The 20,409-nt window shown below is 42.3% G+C and overlaps 1 protein-coding gene across 1 annotated transcript in view; it reads right to left on the reverse strand.

Moving 5' to 3' along the window:
• The window catches only part of LOC118401188 (semaphorin-4B-like), a 93,705-nt gene extending 73,550 nt beyond the window's left edge, over positions 1-20,155 (reverse strand). The window contains exon 1 of the mRNA XM_052474929.1: positions 19,938-20,155. The gene's annotated coding sequence lies outside the window, so the exon portion shown is untranslated. The remainder of the gene's footprint in view (positions 1-19,937) is intronic.
• Positions 20,156-20,409: the final 254 nt, after the last annotated feature.

Below are 20,409 nucleotides of genomic sequence, written 5' to 3' on the forward strand. Positions count from 1 at the left end.
GGTAAACTGTAACTTGAGAAACTAGGCTCTACTGCTTTGTTGTTCAGGAAAAAAGCAAATACATGCCATAGCTCTTTCTTTTGGGCAACCTCATCACAATAAGTAATACAGCATCCTTCAAATAAAGCACAAGAAGGTCACATCCCTACTTTATTAATTCAGGAACATGAGGAGTATGGCTGTGTAGAGGGACAGCATGAGGATATCTGTGTAATCTGAACCAATTAGACCAGCGGCCCTCTCCTCTTTTCCACTGTCCCACCAACCACGCTGGCAGCAGTGGTGAAAATGAGCATCAAAGCATCAAAAGCGTTAGTTGCTTCCTGTGAGCTGCTACCTGCATGCTAAGCAGTTCCATTCCCCCAGATGTCTAAAAGCTCTGCTGGACCCCAGGCAGAAGCAGCAGATCTGCAACCGTCTCCCTCCCAGGCGGCCCAGACCAGACTAGCCAGGCAGACAGTGTAGTGGACAGGTGCAGGGATCTGAACCCTGCTGTCACTCACAGAACAAGAAAGCACCGGGATAAGATGTTAGCTTCCTTTAAAAGGCCAACGGATGCCCTGCCCTGGGTGTTTATACATCACATATTCGATCCTATGCCATTAATTATTCAGACTGCACTCTGCCTACTGTGGCTCTTCAAACACCTGCACTGTCTGCCTACCTGCCCTGGGTAACAGTGTTACCGTAAGAAGTACGATTCGATATGCATCTTGATTAATGGGCTCCGATACGATACAGGAACGAAGTTTTAGTTTGAAATGATTCGGTGCGATTCAGTTTCATTAGAATAACGAATCGATGTGATGCTCTAACATTTGTTGCATAAACACATTCATTTTACATGATATATTAAAAGTGTGTGTGTGTGTAAATTATGTATATGTCTATGGTGTACACACTTTTGATCTGAAATCACCGTCACCCATTAATTCATTTGTACCCACTGAATATATAGCACAACTTTGGATTCCACACTTCTCATAATCAAATGGTTTAGATCTTTTGGAAGTTATGAAAGACTGGACCTAAAATTGTGTATAAATGATCAAACAAGAGGTTTTGCCATGATTCCTATGTTGAAGATGTGAAAATTATTTGTTGGTCTGTAATGAGGAACATTCTGACGCTGCACTTGAAGAAGTTATGAAAGTGCTCCTCCGGTTACTGGTAGGCATGCACCCATCAAGAAACTGACTGTTAGAACTGACAAATCCCTATGGATAGATGATACATTGAAAAACTGTATGGCTGAGAAGGATGAGGCAAAGGGAATAGCAAATAAGTCTGACAACACAGCAGACTGGCAAACATACAGTAAATTGAGAAATCACCTAACTAAACTAAACAAAAAGAAGAAGAAACTATACTATGGAACAAATAGAAATGATATAAAGAATAATAGTAAAAAGCTCTGGAGTACTTTAAATGAAATTCTAGGTTTCATCCTTCATTGAGGCAGATGGCCTGTTCATAAAAAACCCATTTGATATAACTTATTTTGTTGACAACATTAGAAACGTAGGCATGACATGCAAACATCAAATGCTGAGTCTTCATTTTCATGCATACTGGACCAAATAATTAAAGACAAGCACTGTTATTTGGAGTTCCACAAAGTGGGTGTGGAAGAGGTGATTTCTTTTTGTTATCTATAAGGACAAACCACCTGGTACTGACAACCTGAGGTTGGTAGTGGAATTGCTGAGGTTGGTAGTGGAATTGCTGAGGTTGGTAGTGGAATTGCTGAGGTTGGTAGCGGAATTGCTGAGGTTGGTAGTGGAATTGCTGAGGTTGGTAGTGGAATTGCTGAGGTTGGTAGCGGAATTGCTGAGGTTGGTTGCGGAATTGCTGAGGTTGGTAGCGGAATTGCTGAGGTTGGTAGCAGAATACATTGTGACTCTTGTTTGCAACATAATCAGTTAAAGTCTAGAAGACGTTGTGTGCCCTTAGACATGGAGGGAGGCAAAGGTCATTCCGCTGCCAAAGAATAGCAGAGCACCCTATAATGGTTCAAACAGCCGACCAACCTACCCGTTACAAGTGCTTAGCAAACTTTTAGAAAAAAATGTGTTTGATAAAATACAAAGTTATTTTTTACAGAAAACAAATGAACAACATACTTTCAGCATGCTTAAAGGGAAGGGCTCTCAACATGCTCGGCCCTGACACAAATGACTGATGATTGGCTGAAAGAAATTGATAGTAAGAAGGTTGTGGGAGCTGTTCTGTTCGACTTCAGTGCAGCTTTTGATGTCATTGATCAAAACCAATGTTCCCTCAAAAACTTTTCGGCACTGAGCAAATTTTAGAGCAAACTTGAAATTCTGTGCAACTTCCAGTGTGCGTTTACTGTGAACACTGAGGCTGTACCCAAGTTACAGCTTAACAGTGGTCAAGTAGGCAACTGTGGCTATTTGATCATAATCTAGGCATACCAGAGTGGTCTACCACCAAAAGCAATGGAGAAAATCCCATACATAAAATTTTAACACAGAAATTGTTTTTCTACCATTCAGCATACAGTAGCAGCTAATGTGTGGTGTTCAATGTAGGGCTTGACATGAACCTGTTGGTCCATCCTTCAGACACGGTGACTGAAAATGTTGTTTTGTTTTGTTTGATGCACGCAACCACTTCACAAAATGAAATGCCATTGTTAGAGAGAATCAGACAAATTATGCTACCCTCTGCCTATTGGCTACTTAGCATATTCAAGCCTGTCTCAAGCCTGCCCATTTAAGACATAAAAAGCTCTTTACCTTACTCGCTTTTCAAAGATGTCTAGAAATGTATATGTTTTTTTTGCTCTTGTATTCAATGGTCTATTTGCATATAGGCTTACTGCAGCTCTGCTTGTTTATGCAACACAGGTCTGTGTAGAGTAAGGGCTGAGTCGTGTGTGTCAATGCAATAGAATCCCTCTCCGATGCATTCTACCTACAACAAAATGTCGTGTGTAGTTAGTTTTGCGTATGTTTCATTGAAAGTGGCTAATATTGTGTTAATTCAATCACAATAGCCACAGTAAAGGAAAACGTTGATTGAGTTAACAGGGAAAATGTTATTGTATTTCAAAATTTGAGGTAGGCTATATGATCACACCGGTAATATATCCATTGTTGTGTTACTTGTGAGGCACAGCTGAGTGAGCAAAAATTTTAATAATTAGCTTTTTATTTGTATTTTACTGGGCTGATGCTGCCTGCATCTGATGGTCAGTCTCAGTGGAGGGAGAGAGCAGACTGAGGGTCCGCCTCTCAACATGCCTCCTCTCCTCCACTGACACTAACCAAAATGTGACACCGTCTTCCATCTGATGGTCAGTCTCAGTGGAGGGAGAGAGCAGACTGAGGGTCCGCCTCTCAACATGCCTCCTCTCCTCCACTGACACTAACCAAAATGTGACACCGTCTTCCATCTGATGGTGAAACGCGAGTCGCACCACATTATTTCGGCCTCATGCACTCATTCATGCTGTTACTCCTATTAACAGAAAAAGTGAAATATTCCTCCATGTTAAAAAAGACCCAAGCCGCTAATAATAACAACAAAGCAAGCCTATTGATATTCATTCATTACTGCTTCCGTGCTTGTTGTTACGCTGAGTTGAAATAGGAAGAACGCACATTTTATGGTTATAAAAGTGTTGAATACAAAATGTTGACAGTGCTGAGTAAGAACTTAAAAACATGAACTTAATCATAAAATCAGCAGTTCTTTGCTGTATTTAGTTGACAGTCTCTTTCTAGTTAAATACATTTAAATGTTAGCATACGGGAGCAATTAGGTTTAACTAAGTGTCTTGCTTAAGGGAACATTGACAGATTTTTCACCTAGTCAGATTCAAACCAGCAACCTTTTGGTGACTGCCCTGACCTCTTTACCACCAAGCTACCTGCTGCCATGATTTTAAAGTCTTTGAAATCTCACAATCTCAATGTTGCTGTAGTTTTCTTTTATGTCTGCTACATCACTGCAGACACGTAATCTGAGCCATCCGATTGGCCAGCGGTAGGCTTATAGTGCACTTGATTTGGTCTCTGGGCCGCCGGGAATGCAAAGTTTGAAACCTTCAGACACATGAAATGGCTAAAAATGGAAACAGTTCGCCTACCCGGCGCGCAGGGCAGCTGAATCGGAATCACCTACCATCAGAATAGTTTTTACAGAAATGTTCAAGGCACTAGGAATGCCTTGGAGATCGACCAGTCGATCGCGATTGACCCGTTGGTGACCACTGCTTCTCTCTGTGGGCTGATATTTGTTCTGCAGGGCAGTCCTGGCGGAGCTGTGCGGCAGTCTCAGGGCTACTACACGAGGTAACATTGATCTTAACCTATTGCTGAAAAGATGTAGGTGTAGGATTAGCATCCTCTGCTTTATTATGGATTGAGTGTAACCAATCTAAGAGAACACAGAGGGTTTTCTCATGCAAATTCAGTTGAGTGTGGTGTCTTGCAGGCCCTAGTTTTGTCGCACCTGGACTACTGCCCAGCTGTGTGGTCATGTGTGGCAAAGGGACAAAGCTAAATTAAAGTTGGTGCAGAACAAGGCAGCATGTATCGCACTTAGATGTACATGGAGTGCAAGTGTCAGTTACATGCATGTCAATCTCTCCTGGCTCAAAGTTGAGGAGAGATTGACTGTATCACTATTGGTCTTTGTGCGAGGTGTTGATGTGTTGAAGGTACCAAACTGTCTGTTCAAGCAGTTGACACACAGTTCGGACACTCATCGCTACAACACAAGACATGCAACCAGAGGTCTCTTCACAGTCCCCAGGTCTAGAACAGAGGCTGGGAAACACACAGTATTAAATAGAGCCATGACTACATGGAACTCTCTGCCACTCCAGGTAACTCAAACTAGCAATAAAAACAGATGAAAAAAAAAACAGATTAAAGAACACCTTACTGCACAAAGGGGACTGTGAAAAGACAAAGCCATTTTAAAGATCTTGTATTGTCATTTGCACTTTATTATGTGTTAGACCTAGATATTGTGTGTATGTACTGATATGTAACCTATTTTTTGACGTTTTAAAATGTACACTACCGTTTTTGATTACAGGCTCAAAATGGCCAGAAACAAAGAACTTTCTTCTGAAACTCGTCAGTCTTTTCTTGTTCTTACAAATGAAGGCTATTCCATGCGAGAAATTGCCAAGAAACTGAAGATCTCCTACAATGCTGTGTACTGGCAGCTTCATTAAATAGTACCCGCAAAATACCAGCCTCAACATCAGTGACGAGGTGACCCCGGAATGCTGGCCTTCTAGGCAGTTGCAAGCAAAGGAAAAAGCCATATCTCAGACTGGCCAAAAAAAGAAAATATTAACCTTTTCACAAGTACCAACACATGAGTATGATCATTCTACAGTGTAGCGTACGATCAGCTTACTTAGAACGACCAGTTTCAAATGACACAACAATCAGCATTTGAGCTTAACCTATTTTCAGAAACATTTTGCACAAACACTGTCCTTTGAAAGTTAACATTTGAACTGGGTGAATCGTTACATCCCTAATAAGAAGCTTTTTGACTGCCACTGTCTACAATCAGTCTTCCAGTTCAACTGGAAGCCCCGGACAAGCACACCTAATTCAACGTGTCAACGAATCATCAAGACCTCAATGAGTTGAATCAGGTGAGTTTGTTGGGGGCTACAACAAAAATGTGTGCTGTTGGGGGTACTTGAGGACTGGAGTTGGGAAACACTGAACTAGGGTGATAAAACCAGCATACAGTACTCCCTTCACTCACTCCTTTGTTTGTGGATTCCAGCTATACATGAAGTGGCCAAATACCAGCATCTCTCCTCCTGGTTCTCCTCTGTGAAGGTCCACTCCTAACAGCAGAGATTCCTGACTGGATAATGTGACCAACACTTCCAAGTTTAGAGGAGGACAGAATCACCCAACTACAGTTTAATGAGCCCGTGACTTCTCAGCTAGGCCTAGGCTAAATGTTCAGTTAGCCTTCACATGATTGGATAATTGACAAAGAATATATGATCCCAAAAAAAACAAGGCCTATGACTTGTTTTTTTTGCCAATCCGCGATTCTGTGAATAATTTTCATAATGCAAAATCAACAATGCCTAGCATATTATGGGAGGGCTTGCAAATTTGACCAATCACTACACTATTTCTGCATAAAACAGTAAAATCATCTCAATGTTATTGCATAAAACTGAACCATCACCATAGTACAAAAAGAGGGCTCCCAATTTCAACCAATCATTGCACATTTACTGCATAATATGGTTCAATCAAGCGACACATCAACAAACAACCCACCTCAGCATAATTTGGCTACAAATTTGGTAAAATCCTGGCGTACTGCCATGCAAAATGTCAGAATTGGCACAGCAAAATCAAGTATTTTGCCTGCAAATATCACAACAAATCCCAGTGAAAAGCAGTAGAAAAGCAATTAAAAGCCTTCTATGATCAGTGGTCTGAAGTTGGGAGTCTGGGAGGGTCAGTAGCACCATTATTGGAGTAAAGGACACAACCTGGAATGCTGAGAGATATCAAATCACCTTAGAGGGGAAGGAGAGGGGGAGGCTGCCATTGTACAAGGCTGATTCCATTCATCACCCACAGCAGCTCCACACTGGTGTCAAAGAGGAGTACACCAACACCATCACAGTGAGAAACACCTCATATAGACAGGTTTAGATCAACATGGCAGCGAATGACACATCGCCCTGTTTCTAGCTCCTAGACAACTTTGCTGTAGTTTTACTTTGTTATTTCTTACATTATTTGCTCATAAGGTTTTTGAATTATTACCTACAGCCGGAAATAACATTTGGATGTTAGATCGCCAGTCACTCACCAGAAAAATTGACTTCCCTGGCCTGGATCCTTTGTTTGAACTTCCCGAGCTCTATTCAACCTGGGGGCTGCACCAAAACGTTGACGCCGGAGAAGAGGTAGAAGGAGTAGGACCCTAGTCAAAGTCAGGCGGTGTGTATACCATCCACCGCTTCAGAGTATATTACTTTCTAGTTCAGTCCCAGGATAATAAAGGAGACAAGCTCAGGGTGAGGATCTCCTTCCAGAGAGACTGTAACATACTCTGTTTTACGGAATCATGGCTCTCTACGAATATATTATCCCCGTCCATTCATCCAGCGGGGTTCTCCATCCATTGAACGGACAGGAAGAAAGAACTCTCCAGGAAAAAAAATTGAGTTTTCTAATGACACAACAGTGGTAGGCCTGATTACCAACAATGATGAAACCCTGGTGGAGTGATGCCAGGAAAATAACCTCTCACTCAATGTCAAAAAAACTAAGGAGATGATCATGGACAACAGAAAACAACAGAGATAGCACGCCTCCATCAACATCAACAGGGCCACAGTGGAGAGGTTCAAAAGCTTCAAGTTCCTCGGTGTACACATCATGTCAGTCTGGTACGGTAATTGCAGCATCCGCAACCGCATGGCTCTCCAGAGGGTGGTGTGGTCAGCCTAACGCATCACCGGGGGCACACTGCCTACCCTACAGGACATCTACAGTGTCACAGGAAGGCCAAACAGATCATCAAGGACCTCATACATGCGAGCCATAGCCTGTTCACCCCAAAACCATCTAGAAGGCGGAGACAGTACAGGTACATCAAAGCTGGGACCGAGAGACTGAAAAACAACTTCTATCTCCAGGCCATCAGACTGTTAAACAGTCATCACTAGCCAGCCTCCACCCAGTACCCTGCCCTGAACCTTAGAGACTGCTGCCCTATTTACATAGTCATTGAACACTGGTCACTTTAATAATGTTTATATACTGTTTTACCCACTTTTATATATATATATATATATATATATATATATATATATATATACTGTATTCCAGTCATGGCTCATCATATATACAGTTGAAGTTTACATACACCTTAGCAAAATACAGTTAAACTCAGTGTTTCACAATTCCTGACATGTAATCCACCACTTTATTTTAAGAATGTGAAATGTCAGAATAATAGTAGAGGGAATGATTTATTTCAGCTTTTATTTATTTCATCACATTCCCAGTGGGAAATAAGTTTACATACACTCAATTAGTAATACCTTGACTTTGTTGTCCTTCAGCCATTTTGTCACAACTTTGGAAGTATGCTTGGGGTCATTGTCCATTTGGAAGACCCATTTGCAACCAAGCTTTAACTTCCTGACTGATGTCTTGAGATGTTGCTTCAATATATCCATATAATTGTCCTCCTCACAATGCCATCTATTTTGTGAAGTGCACCAGTCCCTCCTGCAGAAAAGCACCCCCACAACATGATGCTGCCACTCCCATGCTTCATGGTTGGGTGTTCTTCGGCTTGCAAGCCTCCCCCTTTTTCCTCCAAACATAACGATGGTCAATATGGCCAAACAGTTCTATTTTTGTTTCATCAGACCAGAGAACATTTCTCCAAAAAGTACAATCTTGGTCCCCATGTGCAGTTGCAAACCGTAGTCTGGCTTTTTTATGACGGTTTTGGAGCAGTGGCTTCTTCCTTGCTGAGTAGCCTTTCGGGTTATGTCGATATAGGACTTGTTTTACTGTGGATATAGATACTTTGTACCCGTTTCCTCCAGCATCTCCACAAGGTCCTTTGCTGTTGTTCTGGGATTGATCTGCACTTTTCACACCACAGTACATTCATCTCTAGGAGAAAGAACGCGTCTGCTTCCAGAGTGGTAGGATGGCTGGTTGGTCCCATGGTGTTTATACTTGCGTACTATTGTTTGTAAAGATGAACGTGGTACCTTCAGATATTTAGAAATTGCTCCCAATGATGACCCAGACTTGTGGAAGTTACTTTTTTTTCTGGTGTCTTGGCTGATTTCTTTTGATTTTCCCATGATGTCAAGCAAAGAGGCATTGAGTGTGAAGGTAGGCCTTGAAATACATCCACAGGTACACCTCCAATTGGCTCAAATGATGTCAATTGGCCTATCAGAAGCTTCTAAAGCCATGACACCATTTTCTGGAATTTTCCAAGCTGTTTAAAGTCACAGTCAACTTAGTGTATGTAAACTTCTGACCCACTGGAATTGTGATACAGTGAATTATAAGTAAATAATCTGTCTGTAAACAATTGTTGGAAAAAATTACTTGTGTCATGCACAAAGTAGATGTCCTAACCGACTTGCCAAAACTATAGTTTGTTAACAAGAAATTTGTGGAGTGGTTGAAAAACAAGATTTAATGAATCCAATCCAAGTGTATGTAAACTTTCGATTTCAACTGTAACTACTGCTATCCACACCTTTTCTATTCATATCCTGACCATTTATGGGGCAGCAGGGTAGCCTAGTGGTTAGAGCATTGGACTAGTAACCGGAAGGTTGCAAGTTCAAACCCCTGACCTGACAAGGTAAAAATCTGTCGTTCTGCCCCTGAACAGGCAGTTAACCCACTGTTCCTAGACTGTCATTGAAAATACAAATTTGTTCTTAACTGACTTGCCTGGTTAAATAAAAAGGTAAAAAAAATATCTTTTTACACACCATAATACACTAAATGCACAAAACATTAGGAACACATTCCTAATATTGAGTTTCCCCCCTTTTTGCCTTCAGAACAGCCTCAATTTACCGGGCATGGAATTTAGAAGGTGTCAAAATCTTTCCACAGGGATGATGGACCATGTTGACTCCAATGCTTCTCACAGTTCTGTTAAGTAAGCTGATGTCCTGAGAGTGGTGGATCATTCTTGATACACACAGGAAACTGTTGATCATGAAAAACCCAACAGCTTTGCTGTTGACACACTCAATCCGATGTGACTAGCACCTACTGCCATACCCCGTTCAAATGCACTTAAATATTTTGTCTTGCTTATTCACCTTCTGAATGGCACACATACACAATCCAAATCTCAATTGTCTCAAGGCTTAAAAATCATTCTTTAACCTGTCTCCTCCCTTTCATCTGGATTTAACAAGTGACCCCAATAACAGTTCATAGTTTTCACCTGGATTCACCTGGTCAGTCTGTGTCATGGAAAGAGCAGGTGTTCATTATGTTTGGTACACTCGTTGTATGTATATATTTATATACATTATGTGTTTATATATTTATATTCCAGTCTCTGACATTGCTAGTTCTGATATTTCTGAATTTCTATATTTACATTTACATTTTCTGGATTATGTGTGTATTTATTTTTTATTTTTTTTAATTGCTAGGTATTACTGAACTGTTGGAGCTACACTTGCAATAACATTTGCAAATCTGTGTATGCGACCATGATTTCATTTGTTTGGAGTACACAGGTCACACACTTAGCTCCCCTCCAGGTCGGGCATTAAATCAAATCACATTTTATTTGTCACATACACATGGTTAGCAGATGTTAATGTGAGTGTCATGAAATGCTTGTGCTTCTAGTTCCGACAATGCAGTAATAACCAACGAGTAATCTAACCTAACAATTTCACAACAACTACCTTATACACACACAAGTGTAAAGGGATGAAGAATATGTACATGAAGATATATGAATGAGTGATGGTACAGAACGGCATAGGCAAGATGCAGTAGATGGTATCGAGTACAGTATATACATATGAGATTAGTAATGTAGGGTATGCAAACATATAAAAGTGGCATTGTTTAAAGTGGCTAGTGATACATGTATTACATAAAGATGGCCAGATGGAGTAGATGGTATAGAGTACAGTATATACATATGAGATGAGTATGTAAACATTATATTAAGTGGCATTGTTTAAAGTGGCTAGTGATACATTTTTTACATCCATTTTTCCATTATTAAAGTGGCTGGAGTTGAGTCAGTATGTTGGCAGCCACTTAATGTTATTGGTGGCTGTTTAACAGTCTGATGGCCTTGAGATTCAGTCTCTCGGTCCCTGCTTTGATGCACCTGTACTGACCTCGCCTTCTGGATGATAGCGGGGTGAACAGGCAGTGGCTCGGGTGGTTGTTGTCCTTGATGATCTTTATGGCCTTCCTATGACATCAGGTGGTGTAGGTTTCCTGGAGGGCAGGTAGTTTGCCCCCGGTGATGCGTTGTGCAGTCCTCACTACCCTCTGGAGAGCCTTACGGTTGTGGGCGGAGCAGTTGCCGTACCAGGCGGTGATACAACCCGACAGGATGCTCTCGATTGTGCATCTGTAAAAGTTTGTGAGTGCTTTTGGTGACAAGCCAAATTTCTTCAGCTTCCTGAGGTTGAAGAGGCGCTGCTGCACCTTCTTCACCATGCTGTCTGTGTGGGTGGACCAATTCAGTTTGTCCGTGATGTGTAAGCCGAGGAACTTAAAACTTACTACCCTCTCCACTACTGTCCCGTCAATGAAGATAGGTGGGGTGCTCTCTCTCCTGTTTCCTGAAGTCTACGATCATCTCCTTTGTTTTTTTGACATTGAGTGTGAGGTTATTTTCCTGACACCACACTCCGAGGGCACTCACCTCCTCCCTGTAGGCCGTCTCGTCGTTGTTGGTAATCAAGCTTACCACTGTAGTGTCGTCTGCAAACTTGATGATTGAGTTGGAGGCGTGCATGGTCACGCAGTCGTGGGTGAACAGGGAGTACAGGAGAGGGCTCAGAACGCACCCTTGTGGGGCCCCAGTGTTGAGGATCAGTGGGGTGGAGATGCTGTTACCTAACCTCACCACCTGGGGATGGCCCGTTAGGAAGTCCAGTACCCAGTTGCACAGGGCGGGGGGGTCGAGACCCAGGGTCTCGAGCTTGATGACGAGTTTGGAGGGTACTATGGTGTTAAATGCTGAGCTGTAGTCGATGAACAGCATTCTCACATAGGTATTCCTCTTGTCCAGGTGGGTTAGGGCAGTGTGCAGTGTGGTTGCAATTGCAACATCTGTGGACCTTTTGGGGTAGTAAGCAACTTGGAGTGAGTCTAGGGATAGAGTGGGGTGGAGGTGATATGGTCCTTGACTAGTCTCTCAAAGCACTTCATGATGACGGAAGTGAGTGCTACGGGGCGGTAGTCGTTTAGCTCAGTTACCTTAGCTTTCTTGGGAACAGGAACAATGGTGGCCCTCTTGAAGCATGTGGGAACAGCAGACTGGGATAAGGATTGATTGAATATGTCCATTAACACACCAGCCAGCTGGTCTGCGCATGCTCTGAGGACGCGGCTGGGGATGCCGTCTGGGCCTGCAGCCTTGCGAGGGTTAACACGTTTAAATGTTTTACTCACGTTGGCTGCAGTGAAGGCGAGTCCGCAGGTTTTGGTAGCGGGCCGTGTCAGTAGCACTGTATTGTCCTCAAAGCTGGGAGCAAGACATCCTGGTCCGCGACGGGGCTGGTTTTCTTTTTGTAATCCGTGATTGACTGTAGACCCTGCCACATACCTCTTAGGTCTGAGCCGTTGAATTGTGACTCTACTTTGTCTCTATACTGATGCTTAGCTTGTTTGATTGCCTTGCAGAGGGAATAGCTACACTGTTTGTATTCGGTCATGTTTCCTTGCCCTGATTAAAAGCAGTGGTTCGCGCTTTCAGTTTTGCGTGAATGCTGCCCTCAATCCACGATTTCTGGTTTGGGAATGTTTTAATAGTTGCTGTGGGTACGACATCACCGATGCACTTGCTAATAAACTCGTTCACCGAATCAGCGTATTCATCAATGTTGTTGTTTGACGCAATACGGAACATATCCCAATCCACATGATCGAAGCAATCTTGAAGTGTGGAATCAGATTGGTCAGACCAGCGTTGAACAGACCTGAGTGCGGGAGCTTCCTGTTTTAGTCTCTGTCTATAGGCAGGGAGCAACAAAATGGAGTCGTGGTCAGCTTTTCCGAAAGGAGGGCGGGGGAGAGCCTTATATGCGTTGCGGAAGTTAGAATAACAATGGATCTAGGGTTTTTCCAGCCCTGATAGCACAATCGATATGCTGATAGAATTTAGGGAGTCTTGTTTTCAGATTAGCCTTGATAATTAAAATCCCCAACGACAATGAATGCAGCCTCAGGATACGTGGTTTCCAGTTTACATAGAGTCAAATAAAGTTCGTTCAGGGCCATCGATGTGTCTGCTTGGGGGGGGGGGAATATATGCGGCTGTGATTATAATCGAAGAGAATTCTCTTGGTAGATAATGCGGTCGACATTTGATTGTGAGGAATTCTAAGTCAGGTGAACAGAAGGACTTTAGTTCCTGTATGTTGTTATGATCACACCACGTCTCGTTAATCATAAGGCATACCCCCCGCCCCTCTTCTTACCAGAAAGATGCTTGTTTCTGTCTGCGCGATGCGTGAAGAAACCAGGTCGCTGTACCGACTCTGATAGCGTCTCGAGTGAGCCATGTTTCCATGAATCAAAGAATGTTACAGTCTCTTATGTCTCTCTGGAATGCTACCCTTGCTCGGATTTCATCAACCTTGTTGTCAAGAGACTGGACATTGGCGAGTAGTATGCTCAGGAGCGGTGCGCGATGTGCCCATCTCCAGAAGACCACTTCTCTGCCCCTTTTACTGAGTCGTTGTTTTGGTTCGCCGGCTGGGATCCAATCCATTGTCCTGGGTGGTGGACAAAACAGAGGATCCGGTTCGGGAAAGTCGTATTCCTGGTCGTAATGATGGCGAGTTGATGTTGCTCTTAAATCCAGTAGTTCCTCCCGACTGTATGTAATAAAACCTAAGATTACCTGGGGTACCAATGTAAGAAATAACAAATAAAAAAAACAAAATACTGCATAGTTTACTAGGAACGTGATTCGAGGCGGCCATCTCTGTCGGCGCCGGAAGTAAGAGTAAAAGACACTCACAGACACTCACATTCCCTAGCTCAACACTATTTAAAATAGAACGGTATAATGTGTGTAACATGGACAGGCAAGAACAACAGGTGTGAACCCAAGGGTGACGGACAGCACGCCCTGAAGACAACTTTGCAATTCTCACATGGACACATGAGAAACACTGAACATATTCCAAATGTCTTCCCAAAACTGTTGCACAAGCCAGCTTGTGTACAGTTAAAATAAGTCACTGGTCGGGTGATGTGAAAGCCTGAGGCACCTTGTAGTACATGTGCTGTGTTTCTGTTCATGTCTCATATGGGTTAAAGGCAGATCTGAGGCTCTCTGAAACAGCCGAGCAAACACAGGGTTATGGCTAGGATCCATGTCCACAGCCATTTCCCACATCATGCCACTGTGACTGCTCTGGACTGGGAAAACACAGGAGACTGCTAGCTGTGTTCCCAGAATGAGTGTTTGCAGAGTTCCCATGAGTAAGTAGACAGTAATAGGACTCCCTGAAGGCCCATGTTTAACCTTCAGGTTACAAGTGGCTGCCACTCCATGACCCATCCCCCTCTAGTCTCTCCCTGCTATCAACACCTCTCTCACTCACGCTATATATCCACCACAGCAAAAACTAACTGCTCTCTCACATTAAGACCCTTGCATTTATCATAGCACCTCAGACCCAGCTGGCTTTAACAAACATTAAGTGGCAATCAGTCATCATAATGGTGGATGGGTCCTGAACTAAGCACATGGCTGTTGAGAGGGGGGTGGGTTGGGTGAGGGTTGAAGTTTATTTACATTCCTTATTTTTACGACTAGAACGAATTGCATGACCTAATTTGTGATCCACTTCACACACACACAAGCAAGTGTGTACACATGCGCACACACGTAAACAAACACTCACCCAGGTACTAAGCCCCAGAAATAAAGAAGAAAAATCAGTGTAATGCTGAGAAAAGGCCCCTGGGATTATATGATGAATGTGATTAGAAGCATGTGCTAGAGCGGGGCCAGGGTGGGTTGTGCTGTGCAAAGATACAACAGTGTGATGAATTTCTTATTTTATTTTTCTCAGAGCCGGATCACTAATCTGTAACAGGTTGTGCATTGCACTCACATTGTGAAGCTTCAGTGCACAGAAGCATTATTTTTCTTTCTTTGCTTTGTGCCCCTCAGCTGCTGGAACAGCATATCAAGAACGTCCTTCCACTGTAGCTAAAAACAGCCATGAAATGTTGTTTACTTTAGGCATTATATTATCACTTTTAACGTTAGTCAAATATCCGAATATTTGAATATTTGTGTGAATTTACATGTCTGTGAATGAAAAATGCATATAGGCCTATTTTAACACTGAAAAGGCTTTTTCTAAATTAAATGAAAATACCCATGTGACATTGTTACATAAAGGATATACCATGACATTTCAAATGATTAATCAAATAAAACAAAACTTTTCAATGTAGTTTAGCAAAATGAGAAGGAGTAGGGTACAACGAGCAACCAACAGGTAGAATGTTGTTTTATCTGAATGGGGTTTGGGCATGGCCGGGGGAAGAAGTATTTTTCTCCACTCATACAAGAGTAATAAAGGCCTAGTGCATTAATTTAGTAAAAATAAATAATGGGTTGGGGAGAAAGCGCACCATGTAGCCTCAGTTAGCCTAGCTAGCTATAGCCAGCTAGTTTAGCTAGCTTCTCTAGGCTGCTCCAGTCTAGACAGGCACCGTTATATGGGACAATAAATAACATTGTGTCTGCTACAAGTTAGCTAGTCTTGGCTGTAGCCGAGTTGCCTTGGCTAGTGGCTACAGTGTCTGTCTCTCCCTCCATCTGCTCACTCCTATCTCACACATACTGGTCCATCCACAGCTGCAGCAATAGAGCGCCAGCCTCTCCCCCAATTAAGATATATTGGAATATATGCATATTCGACCATAACATCTGACCAAAATTCATGATATTATTCGAATAGTGAAATTAGTCAAAGCACAATATAGATATTTACACTGTACTATTGGCATTGAGAATACCACTATAGAAACATCCATTTACAGTTCATATCCAAGGGACCTCATCCATTAACAGACACAAAATGAAATGTACATCTCCCAATGGGATACTAGAAGTGGGTAGCTGGAGTGTGTATTTGAGGTATTGATGTAACACCGTTCTCTACCACAGAGCCAAACTCTTTGTGACAGCGTCATACAGGCAGCTCATTGTCAAGGATTCTATACCCAGAATTCTGTTGCCAGCTGTTGTTTTTATGGATCAGACCAAAAGAAAACACAGGGACAAGGTCATCAGTAGAGGCAGGCTTTTCTTCTCCTCGCAAATGTGCCACAGATGGGGAAATCAACACGTTTCCAAATGAACTAGGTAACATAATTCACCTTGTTTAAAGAAGATATCCAATGTTCTGTCTTCTCATTCGGAGAGGAACCCCCTCTGACTGTTTGTTGCAAAAAGCTGAATATATCTGCTGTAGTTCTACATTTGCTGTTTGTGTTGTCTCCTGTAGCATATCCATGGTTGGGATGGCTATCCTATTGCACTTCAGTGATACAGTATCTAGGCTATGTAGTCCCAAATAGGTTGATGTTGACGCCATATTTTGACAAAAAAGTAGGCACTGACCAATGTGCACTAGTAACATAAAGTATGACCTAGAATTAACTACCTGTACACACAACTATTGTATAGGTTAAGTCACCGCTTCCCAAACTATGGATCACAAACCCAATGTGGGGTTGCCTGATTTGAAGACGGGGTCATGAGGGAAACTCTGAAAGAAATGAAATGCAATCACACTTGGGTTACGTCAGTAACCTCTGGCAGCCGCTAGATGTGGTAAACATCTCAAATAAACAGAGTGGTTTGTTTTTTTTCCCTACAAATGTGGCTCTAACATTTGGACCATTTAAGCTAAAAAATATTATGACCCCATCACTGAAAGACTCTCAGGAACACGTACATGTCTTCTGGTTCCCTCTACCAGCTCACAAGCTGTGCAGGTCTCATTAGAACAGAGTGGACAAGACCAGGCACTAAATCAGACTGGGGGAAAAAGATCATCATCAATGATGAAGTTCTTTTCTACACAGAAGAGCATACAACATGATGATCACCTGATGAGGGAAACTCTGAAAGAAATGAAATGCAATCACACTTGGGTTACGTCAGTAACCTCTGGCAGCCGCTAGATGTGGTAAACATCTCAAATAAACAGAGTGGTTTGTTTTTTTTCCCTACAAATGTGGCTCTAACATTTGGACCATTTAAGCTAAAAAATATTATGACCCCATCACTGAAAGACTCTCAGGAACACGTACATGTCTTCTGGTTCCCTCTACCAGCTCACAAGCTGTGCAGGTCTCATTAGAACAGAGTGGACAAGACCAGGCACTAAATCAGACTGGGGGAAAAAGATCATCATCAATGATGAAGTTCTTTTCTACACAGAAGAGCATACAACATGATGATCACCTGATGATCTATACAACATGATGATCACCTGATGATCTATACAACATGATGATCACCTGATGATCTATACAACATGATGATCACCTGATGATCTATACAACATGATGATCACCTGATGATCTATACAACATGATGATCACCTGATGATCCATACAACATGATGATCACCTGATGATCTATACAACATGATGATCACCTGATGATCTATACAACATGATGATCACCTGATGATCTATACAACATGATGATCACCTGATGATCTATACAACATGATGATCACCTGATGATCTATACAACATGATGATCACCTGATGATCTATACAACATGATGATCACCTGATGATCTATACAACATGATGATCACCTGATGATCTATACAACATGATGATCACCTGATGATCTATACAACATGATGATCACCTGATGATCTATACAACATGATGATCACCTGATGATCTATACAACATGATGATCACCTGATGATCTATACAACATGATGATCACCTGATGATCTATACAACATGATGATCACCTGATGATCTATACAACATGATGATCGCCTGATGATCTATACAACATGATGATCGCCTGATGATCTATACAACATGATGATCACCTGATGATCTATACAACATGATGATCACCTGATGATCTATACAACATGATGATCACCTGATGATCTATACAACATGATGATCACCTGATGATCTATACAACATGATGATCACCTGATGATCTATACAACATGATGATCGCCTGATGATCTATACAACATGATGATCACCTGATGATCTATACAACATGATGATCACCTGATGATCTATACAACATGATGATCGCCTGATGATCTATACAACATGATGATCGCCTGATGATCTATACAACATGATGATCGCCTGATGATCTATACAACATGGTGATCGCCTGATGATCTATACAACATGATGATCGCCTGATGATCTATACAACATGATGATCACCTGATGATCTATACAACATGATGATCACCTGATGATCTATACAACATGATGATCACCTGATGATCTATACAACATGATGATCACCTGATGATCTATACAACATGATGATCACCTGATGATCTATACAACATGATGATCACCTGATGATCTATACAACATGATGATCGCCTGATGATCTATACAACATGATGATCGCCTGATGATCTATACAACATGATGATCGCCTGATGATCTATACAACATGGTGATCGCCTGATGATCTATACAACATGATGATCGCCTGATGATCTATACAACATGATGATCGCCTGATGATCTATACAACAGGATGATCGCCTGATGATCTATACAACATGATGATCGCCTGATGATCTTTTGAACCTCCCAATACTTTTCTGATGCATTTCAGTCATTTCAAACCATACTTCCTTCAGATTGAAATACTGTCAAAAGTAATGTCAGACTGATTTGTAATAGACTGTAATAGCCCAAATTCAAAAAGTAAACACTGACCGCTGATTGCATCCCTTTTTTCACATGGTGGGGTGGTGATTTTTTAAATATATCAAAATGGGGTGCGGCCAAAAAAAGTTTGGGAACCCCTGGGTTAAGTTATGTACACTAAGCACTTGGAAACCCTGACTCTCCAAAGAAAGGCACAAAGTGTAACAAAGGTTGCCTTGTTTACTTCTTCATAGACTGGATTCAGTTTCCATTTATGTAATAATGAACACACCTCTAACACAGTGGCAGGCACCTCTAACACATTGGCACCCTCAGAGTGAGGGTGAGAGGTTTGAATTTCACACTGTAACACCTGCAGGCTGTGGCCTGAAATGCCCAGCCAGACCCATAACCCCTGACTGGCATCACAACTCAAACCACAACAACAGTCCTGCTGCACAGCACAGCCTGAAACCACTATGGGAGAAAAGGCATAACCACGCTAACACACTCTCAAATGTTGCTTTTTTGTTTGTTCTTTCCCCTCATTTACAAAGCCAACTTTACCACAGGCCACAGAGTTCAGGGAACGTTCCTGTGCTGAGAGAGGATGAGTGCACTGGCTGCCACATTCACTGACTCCTATCTGTAGAGAGGCCCCATTCCCTGTCACACACTCTCTTTGCCACAGTGGTTGTCTAGTTTAAAGAGCTGGAGAGACTGAGCCATCATCTCCACTAGAAAAAAACACTGCTTTACTATGGTCCCTCACACACAGGCCAACAACCCTTTAAATGTGAACACACCCAGGTAAATAGCTGTGTAAATACAGAGAGAAAAATACTGAGTCAACTGCCAACATCTCTTTTTTTCCAGGAGGATTTAAACACACCAAACATATAGCCTGCCACTATGTAGAAAAAGGCAGCCCTTTAAAAAACCCTCTACCCTGCTATCACCTTGTGATAAAACTTACTGGGGAGAGGCTGTCTCATGTCAGCATACACCCACTCTGGAAATGTGCACAGAGAGAGGGAGAGCAGCAACAACTAACCCCATGCAGACAGAGAGAGCCATAAAGTAGCCCTAAGCCCATAATGCAGCGAGACGGAGCAGAATGACAGCACAGAGAGAATGACGTCATTTCAAAAGGTAACCAAAACCACAGGAGACACATCAATGATTAACTGAGGCTAGGCTCAGCGCCGTTAATAAATACAAGGCTGCCTCTATAGTAGTGGCTTGTAGTTACACAACTCTTGTACTTACACTCTTTCTAGCACTTCTCTGTACCAAAATGATCTTCAGATTTAAACAAAGGTTCCTTTAAGGTGAATCAGAGATAGAAGTCCTTCAGGGATTGAGTAATAGATTAGCCAGTATGTTATCCAGCGTAGAGCAGTTCGAGTACCAGTGGTTAAGGGCTCCTACTCCGTGTCTGTCTGCCTTCTCTCTCTCTCTCTCTATCTCTCTAACAGTCTGACACACTGTTGTAGTACAGCCTGCCTCAACTCTGGCCACTCTCCACTATAGCCCCACCCCTCACACACTGCTGCCAGAGAGAGAGCGAGAGAGGAGGGAGGGGACTCTTATATTCTGATTCCACAGAGGTGGGGGAAGAAAGTGAGGTGGACAGGATACATCCACAGAATGGTTCTTTCTACCTGATGCATGAACCAGGCTTAACTAGAATTACCACTCCAAACAATGGAACCATTTAGTAGGGGTTTGAAGAAGGAAT

Source organism: Oncorhynchus keta, chromosome 22 (genome assembly GCF_023373465.1).
Source record: "Oncorhynchus keta strain PuntledgeMale-10-30-2019 chromosome 22, Oket_V2, whole genome shotgun sequence".
Taxonomy (NCBI): domain Eukaryota; kingdom Metazoa; phylum Chordata; class Actinopteri; order Salmoniformes; family Salmonidae; genus Oncorhynchus; species Oncorhynchus keta.